This window comes from Linepithema humile, chromosome 6, assembly GCF_040581485.1.
Source record: "Linepithema humile isolate Giens D197 chromosome 6, Lhum_UNIL_v1.0, whole genome shotgun sequence".
NCBI lineage: Eukaryota > Metazoa > Arthropoda > Insecta > Hymenoptera > Formicidae > Linepithema > Linepithema humile.
This window is the reverse complement of record NC_090133.1, coordinates 5,330,694-5,347,778: the sequence shown is the minus strand read 5'-3', so window position 1 is coordinate 5,347,778 and position 17,085 is coordinate 5,330,694. Positions and strand designations below refer to the sequence as shown.

At 33.4% G+C, this 17,085-nt stretch overlaps 1 long non-coding RNA gene across 1 annotated transcript in view; it reads left to right on the top strand.

The window, feature by feature from the left end:
• Nucleotides 1-14,574, top strand: part of LOC137000821 (uncharacterized) — a 199,913-nt gene extending 185,339 nt beyond the window's left edge. Inside the window, exon 5 of the long non-coding RNA XR_010890995.1 lies at nucleotides 13,445-14,574. This is a non-coding gene — a long non-coding RNA (uncharacterized lncRNA). The remainder of the gene's footprint in view (nucleotides 1-13,444) is intronic.
• The last annotated feature ends 2,511 nt before the right edge of the window (nucleotides 14,575-17,085 follow it).

The following is a 17,085-nucleotide window of genomic DNA, read 5'->3' as shown; positions in this document are numbered from 1 at the left end:
TAACTGTCCCCTTTACATTCCTTCTCATTTTATTAATGTATTATAAAAGGATTTGGGTTATCACGAATTTACGAGTTACGTGTGTGTTAGCGAATGAGTGTGAACACCATACTAAATTTACAGTAACGGCAGGTGAATAGGATTAGAGGATGAATTGGATTTTAAATTAGAAATTCGCTCGCTGACTCACTTCATCTTACTTTACTGACTGTCGTGGTTGCTAGAAAGCAGTTACTCTTACATCCCATCGCTATATTGTCTCTGTCCTTATCTTTACCTCTTACTCACTTCACCTTCCAATTCTATTTCTTTTCGCCTCCTCTTTTGCTATACCATACCAAACTATTGTTTTTTTAAGCTTTTTCGGCTAAGTATACTCGGCTCAAACTATGTTTTTTTTATAAGCATAATAACAGAAGTTACAATCTAACAAAAATCAATCAAAGAAAAATTCAAATCGCAAAATTAACTAAACCATAAAATACAAGAATGTTGATCTGTATTTTTTATGAATATTCTTTCTATTTTGTAAATATTCTTCATATTTTTTCTATTTTGTAAATATATACATATTTTTTTTATAAATCTTTACTACACTGAATATTCAACGCGATGTAATGATTCATACGAATCGGTGCTGCAATTTTATAAAATATTATGTAAAACGCAACGTCAAAAACGCGACGTTCTGCTTTCCAATTCTCGCAATTTGTTTACGTCAAACGATCCTTTCAAGATCGCACATTAATTATGCATCCGATCTATTAACTTTTATCAAACTTTCAGCGAAACGAGCTCCGCGTCCACGCACCATGAATATTTATAAATAATTTTGCATGCATAGCATAAACAGATGTTAATTAGCAATATATGATCGAGCGGCATCGCTACCGTTTTCAAGCGTTCATTACACATGGAAAAGAAGAAATGCATCAGATAGAATTTTTGATTATCGATCTCATTGATCCAATGAATATGTTTTTCAACATTATGCACGTTAATGTTTCTATCATTTTTCTCATATTTTCGTTTGAAGAACACACACAGATTACTTTCATCAATAGATTTTAATATTGAATATATTGTTTGAATTTATAAATAATATTTTTTAATTTTACATGTATAATTTTAACCAAAATAGTAATATTTTAAGCGCTTTTTCCACGTATCTTTTTAAGGATTTATTCTCTTTGTATTTTTTTAGTATATATTCTACACTGTACACTGTAATATGCATATGTATGTTGTGTGCATGAGTATTAAATTACCTTTGTATTATGGACGAAAAATTTTGTTTCAATATCGTATTCCACATAAATAGCTTATTACCTATTTAGAACCTATTAATTAAATTACTTTCTTCTATCGCCGAAGAAATGAATTTTTCAAGAAATAAATGAAAAATTAAAGAAACAATATATAAGTTTTTTTTTTTTTTTTTTTTTTTTTGTCGGAATGTAACCGCATTTTCCGGACGAACAATCGTCATCACCAAACGTTGACAACGCGCGTCGCGTTACGCCGTCGCCAAAATTAGAACGTGCTTCGATGAGTCAGTGCTCAGTTCGCGTGGCACACGCGTCGCATTCCGACTTTACATAGAGCCGCGCCCCACAAATAAGCCACACAACCACTTGATCCAATCGTCACCACGTAATACCGCGTTCTTCTTGGCATGACGACTCGAATGCGTGGAACGGGAGTTCTCAAACCGAGATAGAATGCGAGGACGCTTTTTCCGTAGAGGACATTCTAATTTAACATCAATTATCGCACATCTGATGTCTTAAAATACCGAGGTATTTTTTGTCATATAAAAGACACTTTGCGTCCGCGTTCTAAAATGTGAAATGTTATGTTGACATTTTTGCTAAGAGAAAAATAACTGCAAGTAGACCATTTTTGCATATAAAGCCGTGCCGTAAAAATAGAGCATCCTGTATAAACAAAATTTCAGTTCAACATATTGTTCAAATTATTGTCCGTTAAATCTCTTTCGACCTTTAACCCATATATTTTGCTAGGATTGTATAAATATATACATTTCAGCAAAACGATGGGAATAAAAATAAAAGTGTGTATCTGACCTTTTGCCAGGCCTTAGGATCCGAATCGACTGTGTGTGAGAACGACAGCCATAAAATATAGAAATAGAAAATCTCTAAAAAGGTAGAATGTCTAGAAAAATACAGAACAATAAAAATTCGAAAAAAGACACACTGTGCCTGAGTCACGTTCAGTTGGCACACATAAATTTTCCAATTACAAGAAGATAAAGTCTAGCAATCTCAAGTTTTAGTACCGCTCTCTCTCTAGGGTTTACTTTTACTCTCAATTAAGAAGTCCACGATAACCCCAAGGAAAACACTGAAAAGTGACCAAGCGCTACGCCGCTGTTATTTATATGTCACTTGCATTTTGAGAAAATGCATCTTTAAAATTTTTTTTTCCAAACATCTGTTTCAAAAATTAAAAGGGACGTGGCACGACAGTACCGACTCACAATCCACTATGCGGCTCTTGCACAATCCGCGTAATAAATAAAGCTTATAGGTAACGGGCTTGCACAGGCTAACGGTCTCACTTGTCTTACTTATTACTACGCGGAACGGGTTAATTGATCGATTGGCTACGGTACGACTCTGCGGCGCGACGTTGGGCTGCTTTTACTATGGCAGGTGAAAATCTATTAGGAATTTAGTGCAGAGGTATCTCTCTCCTCTCGTAACAATAGAGATTGCCAATGAAGATTGACTTTATCTCAAATGGACTGCTGTATTTGCGGCGCGGTTCTTTCTAACCCTAGAATAGATACCTATTTATAATGTATTTACCGTAATTTTCTATTAATATTAACTATATGAAAAACTAACGTATATGTTTCGAAAAATATCATGTCGGACTGGCGCACAAAAAACTTTGTCGTTTTTAAATATTCTTTTAAATTAAAAAATATGTAGAAAAAGTATATTAAGAACAGTGATGATTATTTTAATGGAATTACTTTAAAATTGTAATTTTATTTTTGATAAATACGAATATTTTTCACTAATTTAACAACATCTAAGGCTTTTTAATATTTATTTGCCAGATAATAATTTCCAAAATAATTTTATTTTAATGAAGTGAAAATTCGCAGAATTATATTCGGATAATCACTAATAAATATTGGAAATCTTATAATGCATAAAGAGATATTTAAATAAATAATAAAATATTTAAAAATGTAAAATTATAATGTATACTTCTAATTCAACATATTTTTAGGGCATTTTTTGCATATTTTATACGTTTCTGTTATTGCTATAAAAGTATGAATTGTATTAAATATCTATGAAAAAGAAAAAAAGACAGAAAAAGAGCGCGTTCTGTTGTCTCTTGATTTCTAATCGCTTTTCTAACAATAAATGCGGTTTTGTAATACTAATATTTGATAAATTCGATCATAAACCCAAAATTCAATTACCATCTGTAATATTCCGCGAATAACAAATTGAATTTCAGGAATTATGCATAAACGTTTCACAAATAAAATAAGATAGAATATAATCTAATAAAAGAAGATATAACTTTACGTTCTACAAATAGCTGACCTCGTCATCTTAAAAGGAGGCCGCGATACTTCGGGAACTTCTGATCTACAAGATGGTCTTCGACCTCTGTGTCGACTTACACGTCACAACGTAGAATTCTACATATAAATTTTCGTAAAAATATTTCTAACACATATCGTTATTTCAGTAAGAAGTACCAATAGGATTTAAACATCGTAACTTTTGTAAGTTATTTTTTGTTTTGTTACAAATGTTTGACACGTTTTTCTTTTTCGTTAGCTTTCATTAAATCAATAATTATTTTATGTATAAATCTAGTGTGACATATAAAAATCAAATTATACATAAACATTACATAAAAAGTTCATAATATACTTCAAAGTATGAAAAAATGCGAGTCTCACAATTGGAGACTATATATTTCGTATTGCATCCTTCTGGAATGTTGCGTTTTAAGAATTAATGAATCATGAGGTAGATAATGCAATTTTTTAGCTTTGCTAATTTACACAGCATTTGCATTGTGACAATTTGCTTCTGTGACATCTCACCCTGGTCCCTTTAACGCAAGTACATGTGTGTAATTAGCTACGCTACCTTTATTAGCTGTGTCATGCTTATTACGTATATATGAAGAAGTACGTGTACACAATCATACATGTATATCCATGTGATGTATCCAGCAGAAGCAGAAAAATACGATAAAATTTAAGAAATGAGAAACCATATAAAAACAACAGTAGCTAATTGTTTCTATTATTTGGCTACACACAATCGGATTTAGATTTTAAAACTGATCTCTGTATATACATATTATATATTTGAAAATTCCACAAAAATTTAAGTTCGTGAAATTACTTTACATGTCATTTCCGTTCTCTCTTTCTCTGTTAATCGATAACAGGAAAGGATTAAGAGCAATGCTAATAATGCGATATATTTGTATCACTGCTTCTTAAGAGCGTGAAGACATCTTAATGAATCTTTTGAAATCTGCGCGTTGTCGCCAATAATTTTCGCCGACCGCGACACGTAAATAAACGCGAGACTGCATGTAATTTTAGTCGCCCTGTAGCGAAATCTGCTGAGTATTTTGGCGAGAGAATAGACGCAAGAGAGAGAAAAAGAGAGAGGCTGAATTCCGGAGGAGAGAGAAGGATCGTCTTTAGGAATATGAATAGAAAGACATCTGGTCGGGCATTTCGAGAATCGCAATGTATCCAGAATTGAATTTAACTTGTACAGAAAATCCGATTTTTCGCCACAAGTATTACAAATAGCACTTCCTTTTCCCGTTTCGTTCTCATTTCTCCCCTTTCCTTCTTCGTCTCATCCTTAATTCGAGACACAGTAATGCGCACCATTGCGATGTGCATAAAGGCCAAGCTATCCTTAGCCTCGACAAAAGCGCGCGATTTATTGTTAATTTCGCACTACGAAATGCAAGCTGAAATTCAGACTCTTCTCCTTTTCTTTCTCCGTCTCCTCTCTCCTCTTTGTTTCTTCCCTGTCTCTACAAAACCCTGCTTTTTACGCGTTGTTCTTTTACTCGTCGACTATGGTCAAGTTTTTGTTACTTTATAATTTACATTTCTATTTCAAAAAATCATTTTACGATGACGAAAAAGTGCAAAGTCGAACATGCTGTTCGCAAGATTAAATTTTGCGGCAGGCACGTGTATAAAAAAATTGAAAAGGTGAAGATGGAGGCATGGGCCGAAGTTTTCAGGTAGCATAAAGCGCGAATTTTTAGAAGCGCGAAAGGACATGAAAGACGAACTCTGTGATGCCGGACGACGTTCCCCGTCACAAGAGCAAACTATGAACTAGCACCACCGGCAGAAGTTCCCGAATGCCTGCGAAAAAGAGCTCGACGTATGCGTCCCGAAGTTAGTGAAAACTGAATTTCACTGAGCGACTATGCACTGTGCCATTATATAGTTTCAGTTACGGAGTTTTTTTTTTAGAGCTAAAAGACATCCCACTACTTTCTCAATCTTCATATTCGCTGGTCCTTTCATCCTGCAATCTCTGCTTATTCCGGAAAAATCGGATTAAAGGGGGTTAAATACAGTTAGAAAACTGTAACTAGCACTCTTGAAAGACTTTTGGAAAACGATTTCCGCAATAAAGTGAAAGAGAAATAATATCCCAAATCCCTAACTCTCCATTTTATAATATACGAGAGTAAGTCAAAAAGTAAAGAGACTTTTTTAAAGGGTTCGATGCCCTCAAATGTCTCTTTTTGACCTGTCTTCGTACGTATCAGATAAAAAAATTCGCAAAGCGTGTATTTCGTCCATTACATTGGAAATTTTATGATATTAATATATACAATGATAATAATATAAATTTGTGAAAAATTATTTGTGCCTAAAGAAAAACGAATATAAGTTGCTGCACAGCGATCTGTTAGATTTAAGACAAAAGTACAGTATTGAGACGATATCAATTTTAAGATCTAGGTCGCGAATAAAAATGTTTAAGATAGAGAGATAGGACTTTATCAAGCGGACGGGAGGATCCTGGGAGTATCTCCGCAGGGAATCCTGGGAAAAGCCACGGACATCCTCTTCCTGGAGAAACTTACGTTCCTACGAGTTTCCTTTCGCAAACTTTTACCTTGACCCGCGAAAACGAACGAACGAAACGAACGAAGCTGGTGAGAACGCGCGCAACTGGTTGGGCCGGCGAGTTTCGCGACGCTTTTAAACGTCGGCCGAACTTTTCCCGAAGCGAGCTTTCGGGCATCGCGACGTCAGGGGACGCCGCAATTCCGCACGACTCTTCACAGACATCGAGAAAAAGAGAGAGAAAGAGATAGAGAATTAAGGGAGATCGATGAGAAGTCTGAAACGAGTTTTTCTGTCGTGATCGGCACGCAAATTGTTAGAAATAGTCGAAATTCGTAAAGTTTTAAAAGTTTCCGTAATTTTTTTAAACATTTTATACCGATTTTTTACAAGTTTTCATTAATGTAATAATATAAAATTCTGGAACTATTTACTTCAAATGTGACGCGAAATTGATTTATCAATAAGAACATTCGTTCCAACTGTTCTAAAAACTTTTTTTAGGAGTTCAAGTTTTGAGGGACGTAAAATTGACATTCTTAATCATCTCATGTTGTACTGAATCTGGAATGATGAAAAATGGTTATATTCCAGTTTTCTTCTATGCTTGAAAACAGAAATTGTGTTCCAGATTTTAAAATTACATTTACGTGGATTGTCTACGTGTTGTTTATATATGCGATGCTTATATGGATAGGCTTTCACGTGCAAATTACGTATTACATATGTACGTGTTACATATGAAACAATGACATTACTCTTATTTCAACGTCGTGTTGTCACATATGAAGAAAATGCATAAGATTTGTGTGTGAATAAATATTCAAATAAAAAGGAAGAAGAAATAATATGTGACAACCCTCCATTCACTTCCAAATAAATTGAACATTCGAAGTGGCTTATAACATTATCAAATAATAGCTTAACTGACATTTGAATGGTATCATATCTAAAATATAATAGAATGATTCTAAAAGCGGCCATTAATTATATAGGCGAATAGTTTGAACGATTTGAAGTCAATTTTACTTTAGTAAAAATATCAAAGTGATCGGCAATTATAAAACTAAAATAAAAAAACCTTCGATAATTAAACTCCAAGGATGGAAATAAACGTAACTTTATTTTCCATTTAATTTCGAAGTGGACTTTAATAGAATTTTAATCGTAGATAATTAGTAACGAAACTTATGAAGTTATGCCAAAAGAGTGCTGCTCAATGAAATGATTACTCAGTAAAAATTAATTCACGATTGATCAAAGAACGATCAGGTCGAGCGTGGCGATTTATTATATTATAACGTATATGAACACGCATGTATAATACTTTGTAGTGTCAATAATTTAACGTATAATCTATTTTTATGAAAATAATTTATTATTATCGAGCGTTCAGCGTTGCTTGAAAATATACGTAATTATTGACAGACTAGTTTTTCACTTATTTGAAACAAACTTATAAATGTTCGTGGATAGAAATGTAAGATGTATCAAACATTTAACAGTAATTAATGAAATTATAATTAAGTATTGCAACAATTTGTTGAGAACAGAAGATAAATATTAGAGAAAATAGAATTTCAAAAATATTTCACATGATAGAATAAAAGAAGAATTCCATGATTCAATAATAGAATATCATTATCGATCATAGTTTTTTTTCATTTGCGTATTCATGATATTGAGGTTATCTCTAAATTTATCTGCGGCTTCTACCTTTCTCTGTTGACTCTATTAGGTATTCTCGAAATATTCGCGAGATATTCGATCTGTAACACTTTTATGATATATTAGAATCTGGCTCGAGTTATTTGCCTAATTTAAGCGACAATTTAAAAATTGTTTTTGAATAGAATGGCCAATTATTTTTTTATTTCTGTGAATCGACTTTTATTCTTAATGTAAATATTTTACGCAAGTATGAAAAAGAATTTTGATTTGCAGTCAGGTTGCAAAAGATTTGCATTTAATCTCGTTAAAATACCAAATTAAAGTATATTGGTAAATAATATATAAATCGCGGCGATATAGTACCAAAAAATATAAGATAAATATCAGATAAAAATGAAGAAATTTTAAGACTCTCTGAACTCTCTGAAGGCTGTAGTCACTGTACTTCTATTAGATTATAACTTTAGAAGCGAGAAACCACACGCTTCTCGCGGTATATATTGAAATAAATGAGTTTTTTTTCGCATGCCACCACTAGTTTCATGAAGTAAACTTGCAAAATGTGCCGCAACTTTCCTTTAGTTTTCCTTCATTAATAAATGGCCGCATAATTTAAATGTGTCTTATACAAAATGTAACCGGAAAGTTGAGAGAAACTTTCTGTATATGTTTCACATATCTCAAAGATAAAAACTGTTTGTATAAACATACATTCGAAAGCATTTCATTTTTAACAAAATATAGAAAGCTTTTTCAGAGTAATTTATTTTTGATGCTGCAGCATCAAACATCTTGTGACTTATTGTAATCAATTTGTTTCTCTTCCTATCGATTAATAATATGAAAAGAAAACATCTCATAGATGATTTACGTAATAAATACTGTTTTAGCAAAACACCTCGTATACGAAACTTTTCCGAGTATTGCGAGAAATTTGCAACCTCCAATAATCCTTTATAATCCAATGTCGTTTGCGGCGACTTTAGTTGCGAGATCTTAATCTTCCCCTCGCAAATCCGCGATTTGAGAACGAGACCGGCAAAAAGCGGCGGTTTCGGCGATTTCGGCTTGATGTATCGCAAGTCGCAACCGCTTGCTCACCCGCGGTCAGTTTCGCCTGAAGGAACGAATTGTCCCTGTGGGCAGGGATAGAAAGGCCCACCATCCCACCCCCTCCCGACGCTCACTTCACCCTGGCTTGCAGACGGGGGAAACCCGTAGGGGTTGCGAACGCCATTCAACCGTAACAAAAGGCAATCACCATAGAAGTGGCGGCACTGGAACTAGCAGCGGTCATAAGTTATCGAAATCACGTCGATATTTCGCGAAGCGAACTCCACTGATGCGCTGGGAAGCGAACAAAAGTACGAGGTGTGATAGAACTTGAATTCATTACAATAGAACAACAGCGGCTAGATTCAAAATATTTAGATTTAATCAGTTGGCTAATAAACCTAATTATATAATAACTAATGATGGCTAATAACAGTTAAATTTTAGTAATTAAATGTATTAATAGCAATCATTTGTTTAATTGTAATATATTATAATTGTTAAATGATTTAAATTGTTGATGATTAATAATGATGATAGATTAATTATTTTGTTAATGATAAGTACAGAAAGAAATTAATTAGAGATAAGTACGGTAATAATAATTGATTACAACACAATTGTGATAAATCTAACTGTTACTAACAAATAAATGTAGTTTGAGCTTTTAACGATTTTTTTATAAAAAATATTTGTTATATGTAATTTAGAAGCATTCTTGATCCTTCTTTGACTCGCGTGCTGTGTTTATTAATCTTTTTCAAAGAGGATGTTTGCCCACAGAGATGCCTCGTTCATTCGGTTTTACTCAAAACAGGTGATGCCCGATTTTTGCGTGCATATCGCCCGTTCAATTGTTTATCAAGTATCGCACCGACTACGGCAGCGCACAGCAATCAGTTGAGAATCTCTCAATATAATCCCGATTGTTCCAGGAAAAGCGATATAGGTTGTTTGAATTTTTACGCAAATCCGTCATATTCGCTCTGCGCATCAATGTAAAATTTCAAACAAACGAAGGATCCGCTAACGTAGGTGTGGACCATACATTTGCGCTATATATGGATAAATATCTACAAAAACGGAAACAGCTCAATAAAATTATAAAAAAATGTACCATCTGAATCAACGATTTTACACGAAGAAGAGGAGGTGTACAACCAATCGACAATCTCTGCATATTCGTTCACGTTCAATTGAACGCTTGTATATATCGAGTATCGTCGATGTTCGCTCGAAAATGCACGTAACTACTCGAGAAGTTTTCGGACTAATTGTCTGCTTGTTGCGATACACGGTTTTAAGAGATTTTTTTTGTAAATTTATGTTATTTTCATGTAATAATAATTCGTTTCATTATTTAATGCGTAAATTTCTATAATTATTAATATATCCAAACTTGAATAATTGATATTTTTTCGAATTCTGAAATCAATCATGCAAAATAATGCAATTTTTATGGAATTTTTTTCAACTTTTAATAAGTGACACTAATTCAATTAATAATAATTCACGACTTTTACGTGTGAAAGTTGTAATCTAAAAATAATCTACTTGTATTGTATATAATTAATATAGTTTAAATGATGAATCTTATTCTTCACATCATTAATTAAATTATAAATTACTGAAAAAATCTTTGTTACCTGATCCAACCTTTTGAAACAGTCTGTATAGCAACGTTTAATTTAACGCTTGGTTAAAAATTTCACAAATCCGCCCCTTTCCGCACGAAATCTCCGCACGAAGACGACATGCCGTCATTATCCAAACGCGAAACATCGCAACACGCCGAGGGAAAACAGCGAGAGGGTGGCCCGCTGCATCGATCGGGGTTAATATCAGGCGGTGGAAGAGCGGGGAAAGCGGGAGGGAAGGTAGCTTACAAATTGCACTCTCAATTTTCGTGAGGAAGCGCCGACTGGCCGGCGTTGCGAGCTGCAAAGCAGGTTTTATCGAGTAAAAGCGGAAACGAAGAAGGGAGCCCGAAAGGAGAAGGAGGAGCCGCGAGGGGGCAGGAGAGGCAGAGAGGGCAGGTCGAAGAGTGGACCATTAAATCGCAGCACCAGCAATTACATCGATCTAGCCGTGTCTGATGATGTTGATTTAAGTTCGAAGAGGGGCGACCTCGCGCATCTTGCACACGAGCGCGCACGCGAGTGGATCTCGAATCGTTTTCGAATTTCGCAAAGAGAAATTAAGCGCGGAGAATGGCCGAGGAATAAAAGGTAAAACGAGTGTATGTTTTAGAAAGAATAAAAATTTCTCGATTCGCGGAAAAAGGGTAAAATATGGAGACCTTTTCACACACACACACATGCACTGTATATTTTTCTTAGAATAATAATTTAAAAGACACAAATGGTAATAAACTATACGATTTGAATACGCGTTTATCTTACCCTATTTCTTTATGCAAATGTGGAAGAAAATTCGCGTAAATAGGATTTAATGACTCAGACATCGACCGGACTATAATTAAATTGAAATTAGTGTATATTCGCGCGAAATAGCGTGGCGAAAGAGGAGAGAAAATATCGTGGGAAAGATCCGCAGTTATGTAGATGCGGCTAAAAAGGACTAATTTAGGATCGATGTCTTACTGTATTGTATGTTGCATTAAGTTGCGCTACGTTGCTAAGCATTAGCTGGTCTCACAATTTCACCGCGTTTCCTCGTAGTTGCCCGACCATTTTTCATCGCGTTCGCATAATTAAACTTTCAATGCGACGCGGTGGCGATCGCGTTTTTGCGATGGACACTTCACACCAACAAAAAGATCGTTAGCGGATTCCGGAAGTGCTATATCGATAGTTTATCGATTCTAATTTACCGGAAAGTCGTTATCCGACAAAACCTAATCGTCTCGGATTTATTTCATGGTTATGAAGAAACTTAGCCATTTACGCTATTTGTGCCAAATTGCAATGACAAAATTACTAAATTATCTAAATTTATTTGAAAATTTTGATTATAACTGTTCTATCTAAAATAAGTTCAGTGTTTCATATATATTGCATACACCAAAAATAGCAATAAATGAAATATATGAATTATAGCTTGTATAAAATGTATTAATTATAAATTATTATTAATCATATCAAATTTTTATATTTAAGCATTCAAATTTGATTGGATTTAATATGATTTGGATAATGTGATTTAGACAAATAGAAGATAAAATAAAAAGTATTTTTGATGAAACAGACAAACAACGCGTACAGTGGGAAAGTGGCAAACGATATAAAAATGATAGCTGCTTTAACGAACTGCAAAATAAGATTCGTGTAGCAGTTTCTTGACGATGTCATGCGCTAAACTTCGCGCCGTCGTAGAAACTGAAGGATTTCGTTGTATAATTAGACGAGTTAATTACAGCGAAGTACGTAATAAGCACTGACTTTAAATTAAGTCCCGACAACCTATAGGTACTCGGTATTCTGTAAGTCGGACCGATGTGATGTTCAAAGTACATCTTTTCGTTACATATCGTACTCGAGAATACTGATTACACTTTTGCGATTAACGTTATACGATAATAATAAGTAATAAAACAATATAATTAATAATAAATAGATCAGAAAACGTTGCATAATTCTAATTATTTTTGCTAATAATGTTAACAAAAGAGTAAAATGTTTTACCAATTAAAATTCATCATTCATTCATTCATATATGCTAAATATGCCCAATAAAGAGAGTAAAACGCTCGAAATAACGATTAAAATACCGATTATTAAATGCTTACGGTGGGACTAAAAAGTGAAAGATCGTATATTAATTAAAATTTCCCGCTAAATACTGGCAATAAAAATTAAGCAAGAAAAATGTAGGATAAAAGTTATTACAAGAAGAGTAATTAAATGCGCGCGTCGTATCTAAAAGGGATAAATAAAATTCCGGACGACCCGTTCCGTATCGTGCACGCACTTTGACGCATTAAGAACTCGTAAAAGCGTCCATTACTCAGATATTAAGCATACTCTTGGCACTTATGCGCTTCTTGCTTATGCACAAGCTGAATTTCGAGCTAATTTTACCTTGCAGTAGCTGGTTCTCGCGAATGGTTTCGATTAATTGCGTCGCGCGCCGCCAGTATTGCCTACTTACCGTTATCTGAAACAAAAATAAAAACCAATTATTTTAGATACATATATAATAATAAAATATACATACAATAATTAATATATACACTACTAATATAAAAATGCTTATTATGGTATCAATTTTTATTAGTTCTAAAAATTATTTTTTTTTTAATAAACCTTTATATTTTTAGAATTAAAATATTTTAACAAATTAAATGTAGAATTTTTTTTATCATTTTTACTTGTTGCGGCCAAATAAATATTTGCAAAAGAAAAGTCTTGCGTCAAAGAATTTATCGTCGATGATATAACAAGAGAAGCGTGACATCGTATATAATTCTGAAAAATTTAAAATACTGTGCACAAATGTTGCTCAACCCAAAAATATAACTTTCCGATCGCGACTAAGAAACGATTCTACGTGATAATAATAAAACTAGGATTTAGTAAAGAATTATCAGATATTAAAAAGAAAATTAAATAAAACCGATTATTGTTTTTACAGGGAAGAAAGCGAAAGAAAGGAAAAGGGAGGAAAATTGTAGTGTCCAGTTCGAGGTGATAGATTTTACAGACAGGTAAATGATTTATTTCAAAATAAGATAAGCGTAAAACGTAAAAATCTATCTCTCATAAAATTCAATTTTTATGGATCGCAATGCCGTTCGTGCGAACAATTCAATTATTACGCTAACTTTTGTCGATTACTCTGCCGGTTGCACTATGCGTTATTAAAAAAGTAAACGCGTTGCGCGTAGGCGCTTATATCACACGAGTGCACTTTCATCGCGATGCACTTGGCGTATCGATACCGTTATGGAGTGAGTTCTTACGCGGTTTTACAGCGCATTTTTAGTGAAGAGTCGGAAGGTTGTCTTGCATTACATGTCCATAAGTCGGCGGTATATGGCGTCGGGTAAAATAAGGTACGATGCACTTTAGCCGATGAAGACCGAACGCAAAAAATTCATGGCGGTGCAACCTTGCAGTATACATTGACGACTCCTGCTCGTCTTCCGATATAAAAATTATATAATTCTACATTTAAATAGCGCTCAAATTACGTACACAACGTCAATCGCTCTTGGATAAATATAGCTGGTGCTACGTCTAGTCGCGCGACACTACTTTTGCCGCGTAAATTTAGTTTTCATTAAAGTTAGCTCGCAAAATTGCAGCATCCTCAATAGCTTAACTCTTTTATGTGAAACATACTACAAAAATTCTACTACAAAAGTTCTTCAAAGCCGCGTGATATTGTTCAATATTGTTTTATATGTTGTCAGATATTGCCGTCGAACAGTAGTTCAGTTTGAGTTGCTTTAGTTCAATTTTCGCTTCACCAAGCATCTTTATATTCGTAAACACAATGATATTTTCGACCGCCATAAAGCAAGCGTAATACCGCACGGATTGCAAAGTGAGAGAATGGGGGAAAGAGAGAAAGAGATCCGCGATTTTGATAAAAAGGTTACGCGTTCATTTTAATCGAACCGCGAGATTGCAATCGCGGGTGCACCGAGCTATCGAGTTTCCCGCAAAATATTAAATGCAATGCGTATGCAATCACATCGACGATTCGTGTTACAATTGCATTTATTTTTATGACAGTGCAGAGGCATCTCAGATAACAAATATTTCCAATTGTACTTATTAAATGTATAAAAATAACTAAATAGACTTAGAAAAATATTAAATAGTAAGAAATGCTGAAATACTTATTTTTCTAACTATAAGTATAATAATTTCTCTCAATCTTATTATTTTCTATTATTGATTATAAAATTTCTCCAATTCCCAACATTTCAATATCAAATATATAGATATTAATTATATATATGTATTGTTTTTTATAAAAGCACGTGAGAAATATTTCAAGAAATTTAATTTGTCTCAGCCTGACGTACAGTAAGTTTTCTTTGTCTTTCTATTTTCCATCGGTGATGATAAAATGGAATTCTTCAATTTCAAGTATTTGCAATTCAGACACGGGCGTCTTAGATCGCGTTTGGATAAGACGCGTGCAAAAAGCAGTATCTATTTGCGTCAGAACGCTCTCGCCAGACCGTAGGGCAAACCTCGAGCAATCCTTCCACCCACATTTGGGAGGTGGGATGGTTCTTCTTCACGCGCGTTTACAAGGCGGATCGTATGCAAATCTCTAGCGGCTTAATTACGCGACACGCCTACTATATGAGGTCTCGGATCGCACGTAACGCGAACCGGAAGCCAATATATCTGGTCGACGATAAGAAGAAGCTCTCATTTGTAGATCACTACACGTTCGTTTACGATTCCTTTGACATTGATCGAGAATAGTTCGAAAGATATCAAGTAATTAAGAAGTCGAGTGATAAAAGAATCGGACAGATAACGTGGCGGTGTCATAATTTAAAATAATACATTATTATTCAGTGAGTTTTGCGTGGATATTAATTCCTTGGTTTTGAGCTCTTGCATGCTATAATATCTTTTTAGTTATTAAATAATTAATTCATTTATAATTGATACAGTATAATAATGAGGAATTAAGTTTTACGCCATTAGTAAAGTCTTTCCTACTTTCTTACACCCGGTATGTTACGCTGTCACGTAATGAACGCTCCTGAAGCATCACATGCGAATCTTACATTTATCTTCCTCCTTCCAACCGACTAATCCTCGGCGAGTAGCTCGTTCGTTCAAAGAGAAGAGCGTTTAGATTTCCATGGCGCAACAATATTTGCATTTTCATGACGTAACGCCAAAATGTAGGAGGGAAGGCAACGGTGAAACAGAATAACAAATCACAGCCGGATACTCGTTTTTAATCCTTCTGTGCGCGGTAAACTGTCGGGAAAACACGGTGAAAATAGGATACTGCAAAGTTTAAATGCTATTTACATACGTTTCCCCGATACGATCCTTACAATACGATGTAAATCATTGTAACCCGAACAATCTGGAACGACTGCTATACAAGACAATGTTAATTTAAATTGTAAATGTAAAATTTAAATAAAGAAAAATTCTCTTCACACGCCGATATATTTTTATGTGCGTCATTTTATGAATTGACGTAACATTTTTTTTTACTTAATAAAACGTTTCCGTGGAATAAAATGTATAATATATTTAAGGTAAAAATGTCCAATGTGATTTCAAAAATTAGATATTTCAGTTTTTTACTTTTTCTATTTAATATTAATTTCCTGTTTATTATTTTTACTTGGATCATATTATATTTATTGAAGCTGAGAAAGAGGAAGAAAAAATTCTTTGACGTTTTTTATGGAAAAACTACTATAGCCAATAAATGTTTATCTCTACTTCCTATATTTAGATTCTTCTAAAATCGATACATTTAGAAACATTATATCGTAAGATTTTAAACGTTTTATATTTCTATAACTAAATATACATATATTTATATGTATCAATTTAAATATGCAATTTGACATCGCATACAAGTAAAATTTATTAACTTTATAATAATTTATAATATATGCGATAAAAATAACAAAATTAAAATATCTATTAATGTGTGCGAAAACATTCACAGCACATAAAAGATATCTTTGGCGCGCCGCGAGCTTTGCGAGTAAATGGCATTATTTCAAATAAATTGTTTAATATGACATTCTGCAGACGTGAATTCCACGTTGCATACACGCACATACATACAGTATTCCATTTTAATTTAATTATCAGAAGTACAAAAGTTATAAAAATGTTTCTATTAGTTCTGTTCTACCCTACTATATTGTAGTTGATTTTTAAGAAACTTTTTTGCATATAAAATATGCAATATATTGTGAAATATGCAAGCACAAAACTAAGAGGTATATCTTTAGAAAGAATGGATAATATTTTAAGCAAAGCTCCTTTTTTGCATAAATTTGAAATTAATTTTTTTTTTTGTTTAATATAATAATATAATAAATAATAATAATATAATAAATTTCAAGTTTATTATTAATTTTTTTTAATATAAACATTGGAAGAAATTATTTATTTTCGTAACTTTTGAAATTCTGTTCCACATTTAAAAAATTCTGTTAACAATAAATTATTAAAAATATAATAGTATTCATTTACTTTAATTTATCTCTGAAATTTAGTTCCCGAGAAGCTCGAAAACAGTCACTGCTTTTCTATTTTCGTAAA